The sequence below is a fragment of the Oncorhynchus masou genome, chromosome 5 (genome assembly GCF_036934945.1).
Source record: "Oncorhynchus masou masou isolate Uvic2021 chromosome 5, UVic_Omas_1.1, whole genome shotgun sequence".
Taxonomy (NCBI): Eukaryota; Metazoa; Chordata; class Actinopteri; order Salmoniformes; family Salmonidae; genus Oncorhynchus; species Oncorhynchus masou.
The window spans coordinates 36,134,786-36,152,461 of record NC_088216.1 but is presented as its reverse complement, the minus strand read 5'-3'; the positions used below and the strand labels follow the sequence as shown (position 1 = coordinate 36,152,461).

The following is a 17,676-nucleotide window of genomic DNA, read 5'->3' as shown; positions in this document are numbered from 1 at the left end:
CTTATAGCCAAGGGCCTTTGTAGTGCATCATGCCTGAGTCGGTGCACCTCGGCTGGACTGGAGGCTACTCAAATCCAGGCTGGCTGATGTGTCCACTGGTCTCACCCATGGTGTTTAATTAGCGTCCTTGGTGTTTGAGAGTAGATTAGCTGATTGTTCTGATTAATGACCTGCACAAGTGGCCCTCTCACCCACTAGTCTGTACGGATTAGCGGTCACAATGTCTCAGTCCATAACTGCCCCTACCCCTTCTTTTGAAGAAATCTGTAGGAATTGGATAGTTATGATAAGCAAAAGGGTGTTAATTGTCAAGTGATTTAGAGCTGGAAAATAAGGTGAATAGTTTCTTCCAGTTATGTATTGATAGGAATTAATCTAGTAGCCTTTCCTACAGTCAAATGACCTAGTGGCCTCATGGGTGGAATATTATTAATATTTTTCTTAATTTCATAATGAGTAAACATTATTTTTTTAAACGCAGAAGATCCAGTGGTTCTACGTTAGACTAAAGGTAGATGGTGAAAGTCAAACTGGGCTAAGTGAGTGTTTTGTTAGATTGTTAGCAGAGAGATGTATTTGGTGTGTTGTTGGCTGTTTTTGATTGGATGTTGAGCTGAGAACAGGAGCCATCAGCACCATCTGTCTCTCCTCATCATGCACTCCTCCTGGGCCCTCGTGTGTGTGTGTGTGTGTGTGTGTGTGTGTGTGTGTGTGTGTGTGTGTGTGTGTGTGTGTGTGTGTGCGCGTGCGTGTGCGTGTGCGTGCACGCTCATTTGTGTGCGTGCCAGGGAGGGTTTGTCTCTGTGCTGTCTCTGCTGGCAGCTCAGGTGTTCAAAGACACTGGCATAAGCCAGGGGAATTCTGAGGTGCCAAGGCATTGCGGATATAAAACAAGAGAGAGCCCTGCGCGGGGGAGGGGGGGTCTGGACCTGTTATGATATTGCAAAGCTTTATTAGTCCTCTGTATTAGTTTGTGTGTCCTGATTTTAATGATAACATGAGAATCATGACACTAATATGAGTCAGAGGGTTGGGGCAGTTTGCAATTTGAAGCAAACTGTTTACATGTTATTCTGAATTTCCGGGGTCATCAGATACAATACTTTTACGGCATAGATACAGAATATTAGTGCCTACATTATTTTTAATATATATATATAATAGTTGGAATAGCTGTTATTGAATACCTGTTTATTGACTAAAAAGTGGTCGAACCATGGCTTAGCCCTAGTGGAACTATGACTTAATAAACGGAGGCCTTTTGGGCAGGTGCCTTTTACGTTCCAGACAGTGCATCCTCAATTCCCTATCAACATGTCTTTGGCTGGATCTATGGGTCTCTTAAGGCTGAGGAAAAAGCAGGGAATTACAGGTATTGGAAGAGGTTAGAACAGTGAGGTTTAGAAATAGGGCCCTCGCTGCCTGTCCCAGGCTATTAATAACCTCCGCTACTGGAATAGTGGTCCGAGTCAGGGAGCAGGTGAAGGGTTGGAGGAGGAAAGGAGGGGTAGAGAGATCGAAGGTGGAGGATACAGGGCTGTAAGGATGGATATGGAGAGATGGACATGGAGGGATGTTCTTAGTGCTACTTTGTGGATATCCATCAATATGTTATGTATTCCAATTTGTTGTGGCTAACGTTAGCTATGTGGCTAATGTTAGCTAGTCTAGCGGTTATGGTTCAGGTTAGCGTAATGAGTTAGCTTAAATGGTTAAGGTTAGGGGAAGGGTTAGCTAACATGCTAAGTAGTGGTAAAGTAGCTCAAAATTAGTAAGTAGTTGCAAAAGGTGTCGAACACACAACCTTTGAGTTGCTAGACTTTCGCGCGGTATTCATTGACGTATTCACCCCGACCAACCACCCTCCTTTTGTATTTGCCGTAAAGGGGAACTCATTGTCCTCAAGAAATACTGCCGACATTGATGGAAGCCAAACGTGAGTTTGCTTGGGGGTGTGGTTTGAAGTGGGTGTTTCTTGGGTATTCACTGTTCTGTTACCAATGGTAGTTAGGATAGGTGATATCTGAAAAAACAAATTTATACTATGTTGAGGTTTGAACAGGTCAGACGAAACCTACCTAATTCAGGTCTCCCCATCGACAACCATTGGTGAGCAGGCAAGAGGTGAGGCTGAAGGTAAGGTCTTTGCCAGCACCCTATTTATGGCCATGACAGCGCAGATCAGCTCCTGGCCCCTCATCAAAGATACTGGTTGGTCACGTACAACCACACACACAGAGCACTGATTACATTCTCAATGGTGGATATTATTAGCACGGTGGAACCAACCTGATTTCTGCATTCACATTTCTATTTCCCTTCAGATATCAGGATATGTGAAGTGAAATAGAATGGGCAACGCAGCGATCAGGCTGGTTCCACCAGGCTAGTTTACGAAGGTGAATTGGGACAAAACTCAAAACTGTTTTGACCTTTGACCAGGTCAAATGTCACCAACCTGATTCAAGTGTCATCCCTGTTCTATTTACAGGAATACTCACAGCGAGGGCATGCCTGCGTGATGCTGAGGGTCCCCTTGCTGGCATTCTCTATGTTCCATGTTTGGCTGCAAAATCGACATTTCTCGAACGAATGCAGAAAGCAATCATCATAAACAATGTACTTCCTCATCTTATGAGGTGGTGTTGACTGGGAGGGCCTGTGACATAGTCATACAATTGACAGCCAAGTGGTAAATTGCAATTTGATATAAAAAAAGACAAAGTGTTTTGATAATGCACTTTACAACCAAAATAACTCTACTACTTGTATCTGCTTGGCTGGGTAATTAACCTACTAGTTTAGCAAAACTTTTCACGAAACACATATTACTGTTGTTGATGAAGCCATCTGTGTCATCAGGGCAGTAACACGGGTCAAGCTAATTCTATGCTTTACAGACACTGACTGCAGCTGCAGATTAGATTAGGTTCAGCCCAGTGACGATGTTACGGTTTGTTGCTCCTAGTTCACTGTATTAGTCAGACTCAGACATGAGTAAGCTACCACCATAGCTGCATCCATTATCCATTACATAATACACTTGTATGAGCTACGAACTAATTTGCAAATCCGACTTGTAGGCTAAAGATAAAGCATAGCAAAAAACAACAACACAGAGTTACACATGGGATAAACAAAAGTATAGTCAATAACACAATAGAAAAATCTGTGTAAAGTGTGTGCAAATGGAGTAAGGAGGTAAGGCAATAAATAGGCCAATAGTAGTGAAGTAATTACAATTTAGCAAATTAACACTGGAGTGATAGATATGCAGATGATGATGTGCAAGTAGAAATACTGGTGTGCAAAAGAAGTTAATTAAAACAATATGGGTATGATGTAGGTAGTTGGATGGGCTATTTACAGATGGGCTGTGTACAGCTGCAGCGATCAGTAAGCTGCTCAGATAGCTGATGCTTAAAGTTAGTTAGGGAGTTAAGTCTCCAACTTCAGGGAGTTTTGCAATTCGTTCCAGTCATTGGCAGCAGAGAACTAGGAGGAAAGGAGGCCCAAGTAGGTGTTGGCTTTGGGGATGACCAGTTTGATATACCTGCTGGAGCGCATGGTCCCGGTGGATGTTGTTATGGTGACCAGTGAGCTGAGATATCAAAAACTTATAGATGACCTGGAGCTAGTGGGTCTGGCGACGAATATGTAGCGAGGGCCAGCCGACGAGAGCATACAGGTCGCAGTGGTGGGTAGTATACGGGGCTTTGGTGACAAAACGGATGGCACTGTGATAGACAGCATCCAGTTTGCAAAGTAAATTATTGGAGGTTATTTTGTAAATGATATCGCCGAAGTCGAGGATCAGTAGGATAGTCAGTTTTACGAGGGTATGTTGGGCAGCGTGAGTGAAGGAGGCTTTGTTTTGAGAAATAGGAAGCCGATTCTAAATTTATTTTTGGATTGGAGATGTTTATTATCAGTCTGGAGGGAGAGTTTACAGTCTAGCCAGACACCTAGGTATTTGTAGTTGTCCACATATTGTAAGTCAGAACTGTCCAGAGTAGTGATGGTAGTCGGTCGGGCGGGAGGGTGTGGGCAGCGATCAGTTGAAGAGCATGCATTTAGTTTTACTAGCGTTTTAGAGCAGTTGGAGGCCACGGAAGGAGTGTTGTATGGCATTGAAGCTCATTTGGAGGTTTGTTAACACAGTGTCCAAAGAAGGGCCAGATGTACACAGAATGGTGTCATCTGCGTAGAGGTGGATCAAGGAATCACCCTCAGCAAGAGCGACATCAATGATTTATACAGAGAAAAGAGTCGGCCCGAGGATTGAACCCTGTGGTTTCCCCATAGAGACTGTCAGAGGTCCGGACAACAGGCCCTCCGATTTGACACACTGAATTCTAGTAGTCAGTGAACCAGGCAAGGCAGTCATTTGAGAAACCAAGGGTGTTGAGTGCGCAGATAAGAATACGGCGATTGACAGAGTCAAAGCCTTGGCCAGGTCGATGATGAAGGCTGCACAGTGCTGTCTTGTATCGATGGCAGTTATGATATCATTTAGTACCTTGAGCATGGTTGAGGTGCACCTGTGACCAGCTCCGAAACCGGATTGCACAGCGGAAAAGGTACGGTGGGATTCGAAATGGACAGTGATCTGTTTGTTTATTTGACTTTCGAAGACTTTAGAAAGGCAGGGACGGATGGATATAGGTCTGTAACAGCTTTGGTCTAGAGTGTCACCCAATTTGAAGAGGGGATGACCGCGGCAACTTTCCAATCTTTAGGAATCTCGGACGATACGAAAGAGAGGTTGAACAGACTAGTAATAGGGGTTGCAACAATGGCAGCGGATAATTTTAGAAAGAGAGGGTCCAAATTGTCCAGCCCAGCTGATTTGTACGGGTCCGGATTTTGCTGCTCTTTCAGAACATCTGCTATCTGGATTTGGGTGAAGGAGAAGCTGGGGAGGCTTGGGCAAGTCGCTGCGGGGGGGTGCGGATTTGTTGGCAGGGGGTTGGGGTAGCCAGGAGGAAAGCATGGCCAGCCGTAGAGAAATGCTTCTTGAAATTCTCGATTATTGTGGATTTATCGGTGGTGACAGTGTTTCCTAGCCTCAGTGCAGTGGACAGCTGGGAGGAGGTGCTCTTATTCGCCATGGACTTTACAGTGTTCCAGAACTTTTTGGAGTTAGAGCTACAGGATGCAAATTTCTGTTTGAAAAAGCTAGCCTGTGCTTTCCTAAATGACTGTGTGTAGTAGTTCCTGACTTCCCTGAAGAGTTGCATATCGCGGGACTATTCGATGCAAGTGCAGTACGCCACAGGATGTTTTTGTGCTGGTCGAGAGCAATCAAGTCTGGAGTGATCCAAGGACTATATCTCTTCTTAGTTCTACATTTTTTGAAAGGGCCATGCTTATTTAAGATGGTGACGAAATTACTTTTATAGAACAACCAGGCATCCTCTACTGACGGGATGAGGTCAATTTCCTTCCAGGATACCCGGGCCAGGTTGATTAGAAAGGCTTAGAAAGTGTTTTAGGGAGCATTTGACAGTGATGAGGGGTGGTTTGACCACTGACCCATAACGGATGCAGGCAATGAGGCAGTGATCGCTGAGATCCTGATTGAAAACAGCAGAGGTGTATTTGGAGGGCGGGTCGGTCAGGATAATATCTATGAGGGTGCCCATGTTCACAGATTTAGGGTTGTACCTGGTGGGTTGCTTGATAATTTGTGTGAGATTGATGGCATCTAGCTTAGATTGTTGTACGGCCAGGGTGTTAAGCATATCCCAGTTTAGGTCACCTAACAGAACTAACTCTGAAGATAGATGGGGGCAATCAATTCACATATGGTGTCCAGGGCACAGATGGGAGCTGAGCAGGGTCTATAACAGGCGGCAACAGTGAGAGATGTATTTCTGGTGAGATTCATTTTTAAAATTAGAAGCTCAAACTTTTTGGGCACAGACCTGGAAAGTATGACAGAACTTTGCAGGCTATCCCTGCAGTAGATTGCAACGCCTCCCCCTTTGGCAGTTCTATCTGGATGGAAAATGTTGTAGTTGGGGATGGAAATCTCAGAATGTTTGGTGGCCTTCCTAAGCCAGGATTCAGGCACGGCAAGGACATCAGGGTTGGCGGAGTGTGCTAAAGCAATGAGCAAAACAAACTTAGGGAGAAGGATTCTGATGTTAACATGCATTAAACCAAGGCTTTTACGGTTACAGAAATCAACAAATGAGATCGCCTGGGGACACACAGGGCCTGGGTTAACCTCTACATCTCCTGAGGAACAGAGTAGGATGAGGTTACGGCAAAAGGCTATCAAAACTGGTCGTCTACTGTGTTGGGGGCAGAGAATAAAGGAGCTTATTTCTGGGTGTGGTTGAATAGATTCAGTGCATGATGTACAGACTGGGGTATGGTAGTGGAGGTAAACCTTCGCATTGAGTGACATTAAGAGAGATTGCATCTCTGGAGACACTAGTTATGTTCGGTGAGGTCACCGCATGTGTGCGAGGTGGGACAAAAGAGGTATCTGAGGCATGTTGAGTGGGGCTAGGGGCTCCAAAGTAAAATAAAACCATGATAACTACCCTAACCAACAGTATTTATTCGAGGCATAAAGCAATCACATGTGTTGATTGGGAGAGCTAGCTAAGACAACAATGGGTAAGAAACAACAGCTAATCATCTAAGACAACAACAACAGGTGAAATGGCGATGAATGGGCAGAGATGGTCAGTTAACTACACACAGGGCCTGAGTTCGAGGCTTATATAACTAAACGTAACATATCATACTAATATGAGTTTCCCAGCTGGGCTTTTACTCTGTTAGGTCTAGTCTATAACACCAGGCTACCCTCTCATTTCCCCTCTTTCTTCCTCTTTCTTGCCTTGTTTCTCACTCTGTCTTCTCTTTCACTCCATTCTCCTCTCATCCTTCATCAATTTCTTCTCTGTTTCTTACTGTCTCTCTCTCCTTTCTTCCTCACCCTTCTCTTTCTCCACTTTCACTCCCCCGACTAAGTTCACACCTCAAATGGAGTTGCACACTAAAGAAGATATACGATGACAGTTATCTATCCTTCCTTCCCCCCCTTTACGTTCTGGTGGTAGCACACTGGATGGAGTGAAGCTATTGTGGACTGTACAGCCCCCATCTGCAGAGAAGTGATGGTAGAGATCGTTAGTATGTGATATGTGTTGTAGTGTGTCAAGACCATACGACATCATAACGTTTCAGTACTCCGACATACTCCTCTTGTACTTTAGAGACAGTGCTGATGCTGCATTCCGCAGTACCTGTAGGTATTTGATAAAGCGATATACACATTTCCATTTCCAAGTATACTTCCAAGTATAACAATTTCCAAGTATACGTCTCCGAAAGAAATCTTTATGGTTTATATTTTAGCTTTGTTTTATCTTCCGCACTTGTAAGAGAAAGTTACAGAGATGATGATAGTCTATTGAAACCATTTAACTTGAAGAAGAGCTTGTCTTTTCCCTCATTCTTTCCAGCTAAATGTTGATGTGACTATAAGTGGTTTGCGTAGCGCCTTTCCACAAGTCATTTGAAGTTGCTTTAGTTGACTTGCAGCAAGCTGTATGGCATGAACCAAATTCCATTTGACTGCTGCTTGATGGGCGCTCATTTAGCTGACAGTAGGAAGCTCAGTAGACTCTCTCTCTCTCTCTCTGTCTCTCTGTCTCTCTGTCTCTCTCTCTGTCTCTCTCTCTGTCTCTCTCTCTGTCTCTCTCTCTGTCTCTCTCTCTCTGGGAAACATATGTTTACATTGCCAAAGCAAGTGAAATAAAAATTAACAGTGAACATTGCTCACAGAAGTTCCAAAATTATAAAATGTCTATATACAGTGTTGTAACGATGTGCAAATAGTTAAGTACAAAAGGGAAAATAAATACATGTAAATATGAGTTGTGTTTACAATGGTGTTTGTTCTTCACTGGTTGCTCTTTTATAGTGGCAACAGGTCACACATCTTGCTGCTGTGATGACATACTGTGGTATTTCACCAAGTAGGTATGGGAGTATATCAAAATTGGGTTTGTTTTCAAATTCTTTGGATCTGCGTAATCTGAGGGAAATATGTGTCTCTAATAAGGTCATACATTTGGCAGGAGGTTAGGAAGTGCAGCTTAGTTTCCACCTCATTTTGTGGACAGTGTGCACATAGCCTTTCTTCTCTTGAGAGCCACGGCGGCCTTTCTCAATGGCAAGGCTATGCTCACTGAGTCTGTACATAGTCAAAGCTTTCCTTAAGTTTGGGTCAGTATCAGTGGTCAGGTATTCTGTCACTGTGTACTCTCTGTTTAGGGCCAAATAGCACTCTAGTTTGCTCTGTTTTTTTGTTAATTCTTTCCAATGTGTCAAGTAATTAACTTTTTGTTTTCTCATTATTTGGTTGAGTCTAATTGTGTTGCTGTCCTGTGCCTCTGTGGGTTCTGTTTGTGAACAGAGCCCTGGGACCAGCTTGCTTAGGGGACTTTTCTCCAGGTTCATCTCTCTATAGGTCATGGCTTTGTTATGGATGTTTTGGGAATTGCTTTCTTTCAGGTCGGTTGTTGAATTTAACGTCTCTTTCCTGGATTTTTATCATTAGCGTGTATTGGCCTAATTCTGCTCTGCATGGATTGTTTGGTGTTTTACGTTGTACACTGAGGATATTTTTGCAGAATTCTACATGCAGTCTCTCAATTTGGTGTTTGTCCCATTTTGTGAATTCTTATTTGGTAAGCAGACCCTAGATCTCACAACCATAAAGAGCAATGGGTTCTATAACTGATTGAATTATTTTTAGCCAGATCCTAATTGATATGTCAAATGTTATGTTCTTTTTAATGGCATAGAAGGCTCTTCTTGCCTCTCATTCACAGCTTTGTGGAAGTTGTCTGTGGCGCTGAGGTTTGTATTGTTTTCTGTGTGCTCTAGGGCAATGGTGTCTATATGGAATTTGCATTTGTAGTCCTGGCAACTGGACGTTTTTTGGAACACCATTATTTTTGTCTTACTGAAATCTACTGTCAGGGCCCAGGTCTGGCAGAATCTATACACATGATCTAGATGCTGCTGTAGGCCCTCCTTGGTTGGGGACAGAAGCACCAGATCATCAGCAAACAGTAGACATTTGACTTCAGTTTTAAGTAGGGTGAGGCCGGGTGCTGCAAACTGTTCTAGTGCCCTCGCCAATTCGTTGATATACAGTGCCTTGCGAAAGTATTCGGCCCCCTTGTTGATTCTTGATTCTTCACAAAAAATACAGTTTTATATCTTTATGTTTGAAGCCTGAAATGTGGCAAATGGTCGCAAAGTTCAAGGGGGCCGAATACTTTCGCAAGGCACTGTATATGTTGAAGAGGGCGGGGCTTAAGCTGCATCCCTGTCTCACACAATGGCCCTGTGGAAAGAAATGTGTTTTTTGCCCATTTTAACCGCACACTTGTTGTTTGGATTTTATAATGTTGTTTGTTTTTCCCCCAACACCACTTTCCATCAATTTGTATAGCAGACCCTTGTTTTTTTAATTTCATTTAATTTTTTTATTTCACCTTTATTTAACCAGGTAGGCAAGTTGTGAAAAAGTTCTCATTTACAATTGCGACCTGGCCAAGATAAAGCAAAGCAGTTCGACACATACAACGACACAGAGTTACACATAGAGTAAAACAAACATACAGTCAATAATACAGTCGAAACAAGTCTATATACAATGAGGTCAGATAAGGGAGGTAAAGGCAAAAAAAGGCCATGGTGGCAAAGTAAATACAATATAGCAAGTAAAACACTGCCATGGTTGATTTGCAGTTGAAGAATGTGCAAGCTAGAGAGAGAAATAATGGGGTGCAAAGGAGCAAAATAAATACAGTAGGGGGAGAGGTTGTTGTTTAGGATAGGATAGATGGGCTATGTACAGGTGCATTAATCTGTGAGCTGCTCTGACAGCTGGTGCTTAAAGCTAGTAAGGGAGATAAGTGTTTCCAGTTTCAGAGATTTTTGTAGTTCGTTCCAGTCATTGGCAGCAGAGAACTGGAAGGAGAGGCGGCCAAAGAAAGAATTGGTTTTGGGGGTGACCAGAGAGATATACCTGCTGGAGCACGTGCTACAGGTGGGTGATGCTATGGTGACCAGCGAGCTGAGATAAGGGGGGACTTTACCTAGCAGGGTCTTGTAGATGAAATGGAGCCAGTGGGTTTGGCGATGAGTATGAAGCGAGGGCCAGCCAACGAGAGCGTACAGGTCGCAATGGTGGGTAGAATATGGGGCTTTGGTGACAAAACGGATGGCACTGTGATAGACTGCATCCAATTTGTTGGGTAGGGTATTGGAGGCTATTTTGTAAATAACAAGAGCATGCATTTAGTTTTACTTGTATTTAAGAGCAATTGAAGGCCACGGAAGGAGAGTTGTATGGCATTGAAGCTTGCCTAGAGGGTTGTTAACACAGTGTCCAAAGAAGGGCCAGAAGTATACAGAATGGTGTCGTCTGCGTAGAGATGGATCAGAGACTCGCCAGCAGCAAGAGCAACATCATTGATGTATACAGAGAAGAGAGTTGGTCCAAGAATTGAACCCTGTGGCACCCCCAAAGAGACTGCCAGAGGTCCGGACAGCAGACCCTCCGATTTAACACACTGAACTCTATCAGAGAAGTAGTTGGTGAACCAGGCGAGGCAATCATTTGAGAAACAAAGGCTGCCGAGTCTGCCGATGAGTATGTGGTGATTGACAGTGTCGAAAGCCTTGGCCAGATCAATGAATACGGCGGGGTCCAGATTTTGCAGCTCTTTCAGAAAATCAGCTGACTGGATTTGGGAGAAGGAGAAATGGGGAAGGCTTGGGCGAGTTGCTGTGAGGGTTGCAGTGCTGTTGACCGGGGTAGGGGTAGCCAGGTGGAAAGCATGGCCAGCCGTAGAAAAATGCTTATTGAAATTCTCAATTATAGTGGATTTATCAGTGGTGACAGTGTTTCCTATCTTCAGTGCAGTGGGCAGCTGGGAGGAGGAGTTCTTATTCTCCATGGACTTTACAGTGTCCCAGAACCTTTTTGAGTTAGTGTTGCAGGAAGCACATTTCTGCTTGAAAAAAGCTAGCATTGGATTTTCTAACTGCCTGTGTATAATGGTTTCTAGCTTCCCTGAAAAGCTGCATATCACGGAGGCTGTTCGATGCTAATGCAGAACGCCATAGGATGTTTTTGTGTTGGTTAAGGCCAGTCAGGTCTGGGGAGAACCAAGGGCTATATCTGTTCCTGGTTCTAAATTTCTTGAATAGGGCATGCTTATTTAAGATGGTTAGGAAGGCATTTAAAAAATATCAACCAGGCATCCTCTACTGACGGCATGAGATCGATATCCTTCCAGGATACCCCGGCCAGGTCGATTAGAAAGGCCTGCTCGCTGAAGTGTTTCAGGGAGCTTTTGACAGTGATTGAGTGGAGGTCGTTTGACCGCCTTCCCATTACGGATGCAGGCAATGAGGCAGTGATCGCTGAGATCTTGGTTGAAGACAGCAGAGGTGTACTTAGAGGGCAAGTTGGTTAGGATGATATCTATGAGGGTGCCCGTGTTTACGGCTTTGGGGAGGTACCTGGTAGGTTCATTGATAATTTGTGTGAGATTGAGGGCATCAAGCTTAGATTGTAGGATGGCTGGGGTGTTAAGCATGTTCCAGTTTAGGTCGCCTAGCAGCACGAGCTCTGAAGATAGATGGGGGGAAATCAGTTCACATATGGTGTCCAGAGCACAGCTGGGGGAAGAGGGTGGTCTATAGAACGCAGCAACGGTGAGAGACTTGTTTTTAGAGAGATGGATTTTTAAAAGTAGAAGTTCAAACTGTTTGGGTACAGACCTGGATAGTAGAACAGAACTCTGCAGGCTATATTTGCAGTAGATTGCAACACCCCCCTTTTGGCAGTTCTATCTTGTCTGAAAATGTTGTAGTTTGGGATGAAAATTTCAGAATTTTTGGTGGTCTTCCTAAGCCAGGATTCAGACACAGCTAGAACATCCGGGTTGGCAGAGTGTGCTTATGCAGTGAATAAAACAAACCAGAGGAAAAGAGAGGATAAGAGGATAAGGGTACGGCTAAAAGCAATGAGAATTGGTCGTCTAGAATGTCTGGAACAGAGAGTAAAAGGAGGTTTCTGGGGGCGAAAAAATAGCTTCAAGGTATAATGTACAGACAAAGGTATGGTAGGATGTGAATACAGTGGAGGTAAACCTAGGTATGGAGTGATGATGAGAGAGATATTGTCTCCAGAAACATCATTGAAAGGAGATGTCATCGCATGTGTGGGTGGTGGAACTAATAGGTTGGATAAGGTATAGTGAGCAGGACTAGAGGCTCTACAGTAAAATAAGCCAATAAACACTAACCAGAACAGCAATGGACAAGGCATATTGACATTAAGGGGGAGGCATGCTTAGTCGAGTGATCAAAAGGGTCCAGTGAGTAGTGAGGTTGGTTGGGGTCACGGCGATTCAGACAGCTAGCCGGGCCATCGGTAGCAAGCTAGCATAGGATGGAGGTCTGTTTTTAGCCACCTCGTGGCAGTAAAATGGGTCTGGATAGGTGATTGTAGCCCAGGAGTGACTGATGGAACTCTTCAGCTGGCTAGCTCCGGAATAATTGATGTTTGCTCCGGAATCGACGTAAGCCGATAGTCACACGGATAGCAGCTAGCTGCAAGATCCAGGTATAAATGTCCAGAGCTTGCGGTAGAAATCCGGGGACATGGAGAGAAAAATAGGTCTGGTATGTTCCGGTCCGAGCCGCGACGTACAAAACCGGCGATAGATTTTCGAGCTAAAGGGTAGCTGATGACCATAAACCGTGGTTAGCTGAATACTAACGATTAGCCAGTAAAGACGCTAACTAGCTTCTGGCTAGCTTCTGGATTAGCTTCTGGCAAGCTTCAGGATTAGCTTCAGGATTAGCTTCTGGTTAGCTTCTGGTTAGCTTCTGGCTAGCTTCTGGTTAGCTTCTGGCTAGCTTCTGGATTAGCTTCTGGCTAGCTTCTGTCTAGCTTCTGGTTAGCTTCTGGCTAGCTTCTGGTTAGCTTCTATGGAGGATTACAGATTTGAGGTAAATAATACTTTATTTTTTTTAAATATAAATTGGTGAGGTGGGTTGCAGGAGAGTGTTTTGAAGATGAATTTATGGAAAATAAAAAAAATGTCTAAAAAGCTATGCAAAGAAAGTTGTAAATATATATATACGGGACAAGATGAGGACAAAAGACGTCTGACTGCTATGCCATCTTGGTGACAAATAAATGCCAAATTGAGTCAAATATTTATTTTAAATGAACTAAGCATGAGAAGACTTAACCTTTGTTTTTGTTTGTTTGTTTGTCAATTAGGGTGTGCAGGGTGAATATGTGGTCTGTCGTACAAAAATTTAAAATACAAAAAGGCCCATTTGACATTTTCTCAGTACATTGTTTTCACTGAGGAAATGTAGGAGTCTGCAATTGATGATAATGCTGTGGATTTTCCCAAGGTTGCTGTTGATGTATATACCACAGTAGTTATTGGGGTCAAATTTGTTTACACTTTTGTGGATTGGGGTGATCAGTCCTTGGTTACAAATATTGGGGAAGATGCCAGAGCTAAGGATGATGTTAGAGTTGAACCTTTCTAGGACTTCCTCGACAACATTCCGCTGAAAAGGCAGCACGCGACATTCAAAAATATTCTTTTGAAATATATAACTTTCACACATTAACAAGTCCAATGCAGCAAATGAAAGATAAACATCTTGTTAATCTACCCATCGAGTCAGATTTAAAAAATGCTTTACAGCTAAAGCACAACAAAAACAAACAGCCATTTTCCAGCCAAAGATAGGAGTCACAAAAAACAGAAATATAGATAAAATTCATCACTAACCTTTGATGATCTTCATCAGATGACCCTCATAGGACATCATGTTACACAATACATGTATGTTTTGTTCAATAATGTGCATATTTATATCCAAAAATCTGTTTACATTGGCGCGTTATGTGCAGTAATGTTTTGATTCCAAAACATCCGTTGATTTTGCAGAAATACTCATAATAAACATTGATTAAAGATGCAAGTGTAATTCACATAATTAAAGATAGACTAAACCTCTTCAACCGCTGTGTCAGATTTCAAAAAAACTTTACGGAAAAATCATAATCTGAGAATGGTGCTCAGAACCCAAAACAGCCATTTTGGCGTCAACAGAAGCTAGAAAAAACACTATAAATATTCACTTACCTTTGATGATCGTCATCAGAAGGCACTCCCAGGAATCCCAGTTTGACAATAAATGACTGATTTTTCCATAAAGCCTATCATTTAGCCACTTGTTTTTAGCGTGTTCAGCCCAGTAATCCATCTTCATGAGGCGCGAGCACTTCCTCCAGACAAAAACTCGAAAAGTTCTGTTACAGTCCGTAGAAACAAGTCAAATGACGTATGCAGTCAATCTTTAGGATGTTTTTAACATAAATCATCAATAATGTTCCAACCGGAGAATTTCATTGTCTGAAGAAAAGCATTGGAACGAGAGCGCGCGTCATGAGATTGAGGCTCTCTGCCAGACCACTCACTCAAAGAGCTATTATGAGCCCCTCCTTTATAGTAGAATCCTTAAACCAGTTTCTAAAGACGGTGATATCTAGTGGAAATCCTAGGAAGTGCATCCTCATTCATATCTCACTGGGATTTGAATAGGCACTGTTTTGAAAATCGATTTCTCACTTCCTGTTTGGATTCTTTCAGTTTTTTGACTGCCATATGAGTTCTGTTATACTCACAGTTTTAGAAACTTCAGAGTAGAGGTCGACCTATTACTTGGGCGCCGATTTCCGATTATTATTATTTATTTTTTTATACCTTTTATTTAACTAGGCAAGTCAGTTAACTTCTTGAAACTCCCCATGAATAAAGCCTCAGGCTCATTAGCATAACGCAACGTTAACGATTTCTGAAAATCGCAAATAAAATGAAAATAATGCGCCTACTCTCAAGCTTAGCCTTTTCTTAACAACACTGTCATCTCAGATTTTCAAAATATGCTTTTGAACCATAGCAATTCACTAATTTGTGTAAGAATAGCATTTAGCACGCAACATTTTCACAAAAACCAGATAACCAAATAAATAAAATCATTTACCTTTGAAGAGCTTCGGATGATTTCATTGAGGAGACTCTCAGTTACATAGCAAATGTGCAGTTTTTCCTGAAAGCGTCTTTGTGTAGGAGAAATCGCTCCGTTTTGTACATCACATTTGGCTACCGAAACGAACCGAAAATTCAGTCACCAACAACGTCAAACTTTTTCCGAATTAACTCCATAATATCGACCGAAACATGGCAAACGTTGTTTGGAATCAATCCTCAAGGTGTTTTTTCACATATCTCTTCATTGATATATCGTTCGTGGAAGCCTGCTTTCTTCTCTGAATTCCATGGAAAAATACTTGCAGCTGAGTTTTGCGCACCAATTTCGGCGCAGGACACCGGGCGGACACCTGGTAAATGTGGTCTCTTATGGTCAATCTTCCAATGATATGCCTACAAATACGTCACAATGCTGCAGACACCTTGGGGAAACGACAGAAAGGGCAGACTCACTCCTCTCGCATTCACAGCCATATAAGGAGACAATGGAAAACGGAGCCTCAAAAATCCTGCTCATTTCCTGGATGCCGTTTCATCTTGGTTTTGCCTGTAGCTCACGTTCTAGGGCACGCGCAGAGAATATCTTTGCAGTTCTTTACACGTCAGAGTGTTTTCTTTCCAAAGCTACCAATTATATGCATAGTCAAGCATATTTTTGTGATAAAATATTGCGCTTAAAACGGGCACGTCTTTTTATCCAAAAATGGTATAGCGCCCCCAGAGTTTCAACAGGTTAAGAGCACATTCTTATTTTCAATGACTGCCTAGGAACTGTGGGTTAACTGCCTTGTTCAGGGGCAGAACGACAGATTATTATAGAAGCCAAGGTAAATTGCTATCAGCATTAAACTTATCTTATAAAAAACAATCAACCATAATCACTAGTTATAACTACTAATCCAGTTTAGCAGACAGTATTAACCAGGTGAAATTGTGTAATTTCTCTTGCGTTCATTGCACGCAGAGTCAGGGTATATGCAACAGTTTGGGCTGCCTGGCTCATTGCGAACTAATTTGCCACAATTTTACATAAGTATGACACACATTGAAGGTTGTGCATTGTAACAAGAATATTTAGACTTGGGGATGCCACCCGTTAGATAAAATACCGAACGGTTCTGTATTTCACTGAAATAATAAACGCTTTTGTTTTCGAAATGATAGTTTCTGGATTTGATCATATTAATGACCAAAGGCTCGTATTTCTGTGTGTTATTATGTTATAATTAAGTCTAATTTGATAGAGCAGTCTGACTGAGCAGCAGCAGGCCCGTAATCATTCATTCAAACAGCACTTTCGTGCATTTTGCCAGCAGCTCTTTGCAAGCACAGCCCTGTTTATGACTTCAAGCCTATCAGCCTAATGGCTGGTGTAACCAATGTGAAATGGCTAGCTAGTTACTCGCTTTTAGATTTGGAGTAGTTGTTCCCCTTGCGCTGCAAGGGCTGTGGCTTTTGTGGAGCGATGGGTAAAGTTGCTTAGTGTGGCTGTTGTCGATGTGTTCCTGGTTCGAGCCCAGGTAGGGGCGAGGAGGGGGAAGGAAGCTATACTGTTACACTGGCAATAATATATTGCCTATGAGAACATCCAATAGTAAAAGGTATATGAAATACAAATGGTATAGAGAGAAATAGTCCTATAAAAACTTTATTAACTACAACCTAAAACCTCTTACCTTGGAATATTGAAGTCTCATGTTAAAAGGAAACACCAGCTTTCATATGTTCTCATGTTCTAAGCAAGGAACTTAAATGTTAGCTTTTTTACATGGCACATATTTTACATGGCACATATTACTTTCTTCTCCAACACTTTGCTTTTGCATTATTTAAACCAAATTGAACATGTTTCATTCTTTATTTGAGGCTAAATTGATTTTATTGATGTTTTATATTAAGTTAAAATAAGTGTTAATTCAGTATTGTTGTAATTGTCATTATTACAATTTTTTATTTTTATTTTTAAATCAGACGATTAATCGGTATCAGCTTTTTTTGGTCCTCATAGTCGGTCGACCTCTACTTCAGAGTGTTTTCTATCCAATACTAATAATAATATGCATATATTTGCATCTGGGACAGAGTAGGAGGCAGTTCAGTCTGGGCACGCTACTCATCCAAAAGTGAAAATGCTGCCCCCTATCCCAAAAAGGTTAAGTATAGCCAATTGGAATTTGTGGTCTGTATATTTTATCACTTAATTTATCTCTCGCTCTCGCTCTCTATTACTATTTCCCTGTATCTCTCTCTCTTTCTCCCTGGCTCAGAAGTAGGTGACAAACAGTCACACAATCAAATTCCTCCCTTGGTCCATGATATAGCACTCATACCTCCCTTTGAGTCCACCATAGCTTATCTAGTGCAGCCGAATGATCAGTCTGGCCCCTCGGTGTGAGTATATGGGGGCCCCTACAGAGAAGCAGAGGGACACTGGAGGAGGGGCCCGCGGTGGGCATCCACTATAACAGTGATAGTGTGGGGGGGGGCTAGGGAAGCAGGGGAGAGAGAGGGAAGCTGTCATGGCATGATGGTGAAATGG

The 17,676-nt window shown here is 42.6% G+C and overlaps 1 protein-coding gene across 1 annotated transcript in view; it reads left to right on the top strand.

The window, feature by feature from the left end:
• Positions 1–17,676, top strand: part of ptprt (protein tyrosine phosphatase receptor type T) — a 440,070-nt gene that overhangs the window by 174,272 nt on the left and 248,122 nt on the right. The window lies entirely within an intron of this gene.